Raw genomic sequence first — 9697 nt, 5'->3', positions numbered from 1 at the left:
AGCCCGCCTGTGGTCCTTGTCTGGCATGCTATTCCTTAAGTATCTACATGGCTAATTGCCTCACCTCCTTTATGTCTACTTAAAGGGGTCTACTATGACAATTTCAACATGTCTCTTCTTGCCCTGGCACTGCCGATAGTACCCTCCCCCCATACTTCCCCTGTTGTTTAACACAAGTACTATCACCTTCTAACAGTAATGTAGTTTACTTCTTTTGGTTGTCAGTTTTCAATCCCCTGGAATTTAATCTTTATGAAAGCAGAGATTTTTTTTGTCTGATATATCCCAAGCTCCTAAAATAATGCTCACACTTAGTAAATATTTGGCAGGTAAATAAACTTCTCTGTTTACTACTGTGTTAAAAATGCTATATGGTTGGGCCTCCCGGTGGCACAGTGGTTGAGCGCTGGGCTGCAAAGCTGCCCGCAGCCTCTGCAGCGCCAGTTTGATCGCCGGCCACCGGGCGAGGGTCCCACACAGCCCGCAGACCTCTCCTGCCGTGCCCGCTGCTCCCCTCAGCAGTGTACTTTGGTCCTTCTGCCTGTTCTGCTCCCTGCTCTGGCTCTGGTGAATCCTCTCACCCTCCCGCGTTTCTGACTGTTACCCAGTGCTTGTATAAATAAATAAATAAAATCTTAAAAAAAACCACATATATTGTTGAAGCTTCAAAAAGACAGTGAAGAATTTAAAAGTTTGATTTGTTATGGTGATTTGTAATGATGAAGAAATGTCCTTTCATTTGGTGTTTAATGATGATTTCTAAAATATTTATAAAATAAGAAAAAAATAAAAGTTTGTAGAGAGTGTTTCTTCCCTTTCATATAAAGCAGAGATATTATAAACACATATGATGGTCACATCATTTGCATAATATGAAATAGAAAGAGGACCATTTCACCACTAGTCAATACTAAATGTATTGACCTGCCTTTGAGCAGATTTCAGCTTTCATCAACCAAAACATATGGCACAGAATACCTCAGGCATAAGAACACATACTTCTCCTAGAACGCATTTTAACTCTAAATTCATACAATTTAATTTTAATGTTACAGAGAATGACTATAGTTCTTGAAATTAGTTTTCTTTGTCATGCTCATCTCATAAAAGGTTTATAATTTATACATTATATAACATATATTATACTGAGTCAGTATTTTTTCTGTTTTGACATTATGAAAAAAGGTGTAAATGTGAAATTTCCCCTTGTTTTTAAAGTTCTCAAATCTTATTTCTATTGCATCAGAATTGATTCAAGGTCCAGTAATTTCTAAAAATACTTTGCTCTGTTAACCTAAAATGATGTAGCATTATCCTATTACAATAGCAATGAAAACTAAGCCAGATTTTTATGTCTATTGAATTTCTTATATTTTCAACTCTAGTGAAATCCCCCTATAAAACTGTTTCAGTACTTTAAATATGTAGTTATATATAGTGGAATGAAGTACTTTGATAATATGAAGCAATCTAAAAGGCATAAAAAATACTTTCTAGGAGATCTTCCAATTGAGGTTAAACAGATGTTGAATATGTTTTCTGTTTTAAACACTTTCAGTGTAATGTGTTCAACTTTTTCCCTACCTAGGTAATAATGAGATAACCAGGCTTTAAATTTCCCCTTTTAAGTCATTAGAGGTAATTGTTTTGTGATGTGAAATTTTATTTTAGATCATACCTTGGTTTATAAGATTGAACCAATTTTTCATATCTTAGTTCTTTTTATGAATTTCCACTTAAAGTAAAGACTCTCAAAAGAGTCCAACTGTCGATTCCTTGTTAAAATTAACAGTGTTTTGAGTAACTAGAACAGCATTACAAAAAGCATTTACAATTACAAACATGGTAAAAGTAAATGGAAGAACTGGGTCAAGTCCTACTCTACCCTCAAAACCCAATCCTCTCCCAAACTGCTGAGGAATCAGTCAAGAAAGCTTATCTGACCTACTCATTCTTCTGCTAGGTATTTGTTCTAAGGGTCTCCACTAAATTCAGGATAAAATTCAAATGTCCAAGTCAATTGTGGTATATTACTGCTCCATCCCTACACTGACCACAAGCTACACTGAGTTCTGTCCACATCACTGGACAAAGCACATTCACTCCTCCATGTCTGCAGGCTTGTCGCCTGCCCTTCTCTTTGCCTAGAGCTCCAAATACCCACCAAAGGTTGACTTGTGTGTACTCATACCTTAGGTATTTGGTCTCTAGAATTAATGGTGACACATTGATGAAATGTCTCTATGAATAAAAAATATGAACCTATGAGCTTCTAAGAGCTTCATGTGATTATATTACCAAAACAGTTAAGAATTATTGTTGCCATTAGAAATTTTTAGTGATTATATGAAATATTAACTATATTTAGTGATTATATGAAATATTAAATATTAACTAAGTATCTTAAGTTCTGGGATTATACATTACTATTTCTTCTCTATGATATTTTGTACTCTAAGTTTTATGACCTAGGCATTTACTAATTTTATAATGGAAGGAATAATTCTTATTTTTGACAGATGCCTGAATAGCACAAAACCTGTCATTTCTATATAATTTCTTTCAAGGACTTGCAAGTTCTTCATATCTATTCACTCGCTGTAACTTGACATGTTTCTCAGCTTTGTTGGAGACAGAGTAACTTACACATATCTTGGGGAGCTATGGTAGAATGGTATTAGGACTGTCTGTCCGTGATTCTCTCTGCAAAAACCACTTGCAAACATTCTAAAATCTGAGTTATCAAATTGCTATTATTAGGCAGCTGTGTTGTAGAATTTCTGTATCAGGATATCCAGGAGTAAAGAGGCTTTTCCAAACAGCAAACACAGGACCTGCTCATTCACCCCTGTCCCCACACATCATTTAGCAGCCACCACGCCACACTTACAAATGACAGCACACATTTAGAGTGTGCTAGCTAAGGTTCTTTACTGAAAAAAAATACTGGCTAAATTGAGCAGGAACAGAATACATTCGAAAGCTCTTGTACAGCTCACAGAACTCACAGAAATTCTGAAGAAGAACTAAAAACTTTAAGAGAATACAAGCAGTTTCAGATTATAGGCATAATCTACTTGGAACTCCAACTCTCAATCCTCAGTTGCTGCTTCGCTGCCCTCTGCCTGTTCCCCATGGCAAGAGAATCGAATTCTCTGTGTCTGAACTCCTGAAGGAATCTATATAAATCCTCTGAAATTGCTTGGGTGAGTTCATACATTTACCAATGTCCACCACCTCAATGATCAGGAAACAGGGGATTCTATTGACACAGAAAATGGGTTCTAGGGCCAGGTAGAATTAAAAGAATAAAACACTCACCACATGAAGTAGCATGCCAACCAACAAATGCAGACAAACAAATAGACCAACTGTGGCTATAAACCCTGGAAAATGCTGACTGGGGATTGTATTAGATTCTTCTCTCTGGAGTTGATTGTCTGCTTAGTGAAGAGATGAAACCAAACTGAAGCAAGACAAAAGAAAAATAAAACAAAAGCCCTGGAAATTTGAAATTGGAAGAGAAAGGAGTAGAGAAAAGGAGAAATATATAAGGGTAGACTGAAAAAAAGTACTGCGATGTAGGATGGAAAGGAAAATATTAAAAAATGCATGTGAAGACAAATGGCCAAGCTGTTTAACAAGAAAGCCATACATACATCCTTCCTTTCTATAGTCACAATATCATTCTTTTTTAAAGATTTATTTTATACTATATAAGAACTAGGGTACAGGTCAGAAGCACGGGAGGCTGAGAGAATTCACCAGAGCCAGAGCAGGGAGCAGAACAGGCAGACTGAAGAAGTACACTGCTGAGAGGAGCCGCGGGTGGCAGGAGAGGTCTGCACACCATGTGGGACCCTCACCCGGTGGCTGGGGATCGAACCGGCACTGCAGAGGCTGTGGGCAGCTTCACAACCCAGTGCTCAACCGCTGCGCCAAAGGGGAGGCCCCACAATATCATTTTTTAATAAAGATGCTAAGATTAGAAATTGGCACTTTGGAGGATTACACAGAAACTTGATAATGTTTGATAATATGAGATAAATTATAAAAGTCATAAAAACATTTCATTCATTAAATAATAACAGATATTGTTAGTGCTATACAAGTATGTGTACAAAGTGAGAACTTTTGAGATAAAGGGAAAATATTGTACTATTGACTTCTAGCCTATCTTCATTTTTTTTAGCACTATATGGTTCTATAAATCATCCACTGTTTTTATAGTAATGACTTTTAGTAGATTTGTGAAATATTCTATGTAGCCAAGTAATGAAAAAAATCTTATGTATAACTCTGGCTACACCGATACTAGAGTCAAGATTGCTTTTCCAACATTGATCTCAGATGACACTCAAAACTTGAGCAATTTAGCTCACTTATAAAACTAGGACCATAAAGCAAATCATTTAAAAAATAACATTATAAATTCAGACTACAGTCCCTTAACAGATGAAAACTTAAGACCTTTTAAATGAGGCAGTATTTAATATTTTAGTAAGGCAGCATGTTCATTATTATTATTTTGTATTTAATGAAGCTTACTAATATGTTAGGTATGGAATATCACCCTGCACAAATAGTTGTATGTATAGAGTAGCCTGAAATTCTATGATTATAGGGCTATGCGGAAAATGTGAGAATGGACTATATCCCAGAAAAGTCAGATGAATATTAATCACAACTAGTTTAACAGTTTGCTTTCACCAAGAATGGTTTCATCCTTACTTATTAATATACATTTACATTACAATCACTATACATTAATGTTTATATTTCATTGCTTATGTAGGACTAATTGAAAATTGTAAGTTCTTAGAAAACAGTTAAGCTCTTTGTCCAGTTGTAAATTTCCTTTAAAAAGAATTTTCTTGGGCCTCCCTGGTGGCGCAGCGGTTGAGCGCTGGGTCGCGAAGCTGCCCGCAGCCTCTGCAGCGCCAGTTCGATCCCCGGCTGCTCCCCGGCCACTAGAGGAGGGTTCCACATGGCGCGCAGACCTCTCCTGCCACCCACTGCTCCCCTCAACAGTGTACTTCGGTCCTTCTGCCTGTTTTGCTCCCTGCTCTGGCTCTGGTGAATTCTCTCATCCTCCCGTGCTTCTGAGTGTACCCAGTGCTTGTATAAATAAAAATAAATAAATAAATAAATAAATAAATAAATAAATAATAAAAAGAAAAAGAACTTTCTTTTCATGATATGTGAAATACTCTGTCATTTGGTTTGTAATTTGGTGTTGAACAACCTATTTTAAATCACACAATATTTGTTAAAAATGGGAAAATATTTTAAGTTGAGAAAAATCTCCAAAAACAAGTGAATAAATTATGTGCCAAAACTGTTTTAGGTGTCTACTTTGATGATTTGGCTAAAATCATTGACAATATATCTGAATATTGAAATTATGGTAATATTTCTGAATATTAAAAATTAGCTATAGCAAAGAAAGACATAGTATTGAGGTAAATGGATTAAAAAATGATTACATAAATACACCAAAAAGTTTTTAAAATGAGAGAGTTCAACAGCTATTCTTAACATCATTCTATGAAAGAATTAGTTTTGTGAGAGAAGAATAGATAGCAAGAAAATCTCAATTCATTAGTTCTGATGGCTAATTTTTAAAAGTTCTAAGAAATCAAGTTGATCTGCAATATGGATGGTTGAATTTCTATAATTTAAAGTACAAATGAGATAAACATTCTCAAGCTCAGGTGCTTGTAAATTTTTTATAGTGCAACAATTTCCCAAGTACTAATTGATTCACAAGACAGTTCTATTACTTCCACAGCTGGGGCTAGATATAATCAAGAAGAACTAGTGTGGTACCTAGAAATAAACAAAATTAAATGAAACTTGTGCTGAGCCACAAAGAGAGTATTTTCAGTATATGGCTAAAGGTTCAATTTCACACCTGAGAAAATTCTAGTCTGTCCTGTATTTCCCCCCCACCCCCCATCTCTCCCCCGCTGGTCTCTGCCACTATCACTTCAAGGCAAGGATGGAAAAAACTGAGCCAAGCTGACCAGAGCAATGTCTAACAGGCAAGAAATACATCTGCCCAAAGAAGCAAATGAGGACTTTAAACACGCATACAGCCAGCAGGGTATCTCGGGACATCACCTTTTATTGCTCTTTTCTGTTTACTACATGATAGAATAACAGTCATTGCCACAGGGGGATGTTACATGAATTAATGTTTTAATTCCATCATCAGATGCTAGAGCTTTAGGGGACTAAATGAACTTTTCAGGAAGCTTTTATTTTTTTTATATTATGATGCTAGAGCAGGTTCTAGAAGTTGTTCAATAGGTAAATGTTCACTATTTAAGCAGCTCCTATTGGCCCTTTGTGGCCTGAACAAAGCACCTTAGGAGTTTTCTTCCCTTTCTTGACAAAATATCATTTAAAATTTAATGTTAGCACACTATCTTTAATTTCCCCCCTCTTTTTCCCCCTCTTTCTCTTCTCGTTCTCCCCACTCTGCTCTCTCTTCTTCCCCCTGCCTCCCTCCCTTTCTCTCTCATTAGGTATTCCTTTGCCTAACCTTTCATATATATTCAGATATATTTCATGGATTCTTGTTTATTTATTTATTCTTGTTGCCTTGATGCATAAACTTAATTTCATAAATGACAACTTGTATGGGTTAAAGGGGTTTTTGAATCATACTCTTTTCTTCTTCAAAATAATGTACTTATTGCTCTATTTGTGCGGGCATCTGATAGTCAAAGATCATTATGCCTCCCCTCCAAATTCCGTTTATTGAAGACATTTCTTTTTTATAGTTGCTTATAGACACCTTTCTTTATGAAAATATTTAAATAAGAAAGATTACTGGATTATATCTTAATACAGATATTTCCTTTGCAAAAATAAGTGAAAGGGAAAACACTATGACTTTTAACACAGATGACATAAACCTAAATAATGAAATGCAACACAAACTATGCTTAAACTGTTTTGTTATCAGCCCATTCAAACTCACAGGTTGCAAGAAAACACTTCAAACTAAACCAACAGTGAGAGTATGCAAATTGTGTATTCTACAGGCAAGACAACTGTAGAAAAGACACCACCTGTGGCGTCATTCTCTACTGCCAAATAGGAACAACAGCCAGGACTGAAGCAGAAACAGCACCACCACGGGCATTTTCACCAACTTAGATTTCTAACATTTAACTACCTAGTGAGAATATGGCTTATTTAAAAAGAAGAAAAGATATAGCAAAAAATATCCTGAATCAGCACTGAAATTATAGATGACCACCATCTGGTAAAAAAAAAATAATAATAATAATAATTGTTGACTTACCAAGAAAAATCTGTGAGTTTAAAATTTTCACTTTATTTCTTGTCTTACTGAAGTGAAAGCATAAAAATAGATCAAAACACTAAGAGGGTACACAATTCCCATCATAAAATAGGACATACTGCTACTTTAGAAGAACTGAAAAGATTTAGAGGGAAAGAATACAGGGATTAAGTTTCAAGACTGAGAGTACCAACGTCCCAGCCTCCATCTTACGCTTCTGAAGCATCCAAAGTCCCAAGAGAAAATACAGAAATGCAACAGTTGAATTATCAGTTTCAATTTTAAGGGGAAAATTTATAAAAGAGGAGATTAAAGATGTAGCAGACTCACAGTGACACACACACTCTTTGCCATAAGTAGGAAAAACATAGGACTGAAACTGCTAAAAATAACTAAGAGGGGAAAAATCAGTACATTATGTATGAAAAGTTTCTATAACCACAAAGGAAAAAGAGAATATAATAAGAAAAAGACAATCAGCACACACTTGAAAAGAAAATTTTCTTCAAGTTATTGAAGAACATTTTAAATTTAACTGTTTAGAAAGAGGAAAAGAACAAAATCAACACTGAGAGATAAAAACCCCACATAAATGAAGGAAAAACATGAGAAAATACTACTAATGATAAAAATGGATAAAGGAATAAGAGCAAGTATTGAGGAGAGGCCAGTTATAAAGGTCATAATAGAGAACCAACTCAGAAGCATAATTGGTGTGCCTGATGAAGAAAATAGAAAAAAAGAAAAATATTTAATAGCAGAATAAAAATTTTGTGAGATTAAAGAAGTCATGGATCTTTCAATATAAAGGGTGTTACGGACTGAATGTTTGTATATCCCTCAAATTCATATGTTGAAATCCTAACCAATATGAGGTAATTTGGGAACGAAGGTAGAGACCTCATGAATGGGATTAATACCTTTATAAAAAGACCCACAGAGGGGCCACCTAGCACTATCACCTCTATGGCCTGAATTGGATCCCCACAAGGAGATAATCCATAATGGAACAGCAGACCCCTACTGTCTGCCCTGCTGCTCCCCTTAGCAGTGTATTTCAATAGATTTTCCTGTTCTGCTCCCCACTCCATCTCTGGTGAATTCTCTCACCCCCCACACCTCTGGCCTACACACCAGTTCTATGCCAAGTAAAAATTAAAAAAAAAAAAAAATAAAGACCCACAGGACTCTCTAGCCTACTTTTTGACATGTGAAGATATATCAAGACAATCAAAAAGACTACAAGGGAATGTGTATTGATCACACAATGTTGAACCTATCAAATAGTTATAAAAGGGAGAGCACCACTTAGACAGAGGTTCAGAGGAATCTCAAATGCAGATTAGGAAACAATACTTTCAGGCTTTGAGGAGCAGGGATACGCAAAGATAATTGTAAAGCAAAAGATGGAAGCATGGTATCAACAGGGAATGATTGACATTTATAAATTAGGCAAGTTCAGTGAATTGTAAACACTGTCTGTGTCCAACAGGCATTTTTTGGGTCTGTGGTCTGAAGTTTGACCATTCCACATGTTTTAATGGGAATGAAGCTTTACTGTTATTTTGGTAGACTTCAGGAAATAGTTATTCAGTTCTTTCCCAAAGATCCTGTTGACTATTTTAACTGTAGGATCACATGCTTTAATGTATTCTTACTTATCACCTAATAACAAGAGAACCTCCCTGGAAAATTCTTAATTTTTCCTCCCATTTCCTGTGGAAAGCCAGATATAAAAATCTACAGAAGGGATAAGATGTCTCAGTAGACATCACAGGATTTATAGCAGGGCTTTCAGAATAGCACAAAGTCCTTGAAAAAAATGTGTGATCATGTGTACATGTCTCACAATCTTAAAATTTTTCTTTTTATACCAAGACACACATATAGTATGAACTTTCCTATATATGCATACACACGCACACACACACACACACACCCCTACTTGGGTTTGTACAATATTCTCTTAGCCTCTTAGGCTCCTAAGAAGAGCCCAAGAATGCTTTTAAACAATGCTCTGAGTAGCAGTCCCTAAATGAAGTGGTTGATAATGTCCTGAGATATCAGTTCTTCAAAGTAAAAAGCACTTTCTTATTATTCAGTACACAGGGATCCATTCCCATTTATGAACACATTCCATAGCTACGTGTTGATTAGCCTACTACCACTATGGAATATTGTTCTCCTATGGTACTGCTGTTAGAGTTGATTCTTACACAGCTTTGTAGACTATTTGTTCCACAGTGCTCCTGTTGCTGACTCAAATTTTTGCAAGGATCACAATAATGTGTTTGAGCTCCAAGGACTGTCAGTTGCCTTAGGTCACACTGAAAAATTAAGGTTATTTTTCACTCCTAAATGCCACATCATGGCACATCTTGT

The sequence above is a fragment of the Talpa europaea genome (genome assembly GCF_964194135.1).
Source record: "Talpa europaea genome assembly, chromosome: 1".
Taxonomy (NCBI): domain Eukaryota; kingdom Metazoa; phylum Chordata; class Mammalia; order Eulipotyphla; family Talpidae; genus Talpa; species Talpa europaea.
Note: the sequence above shows the minus strand (reverse complement) of the source record.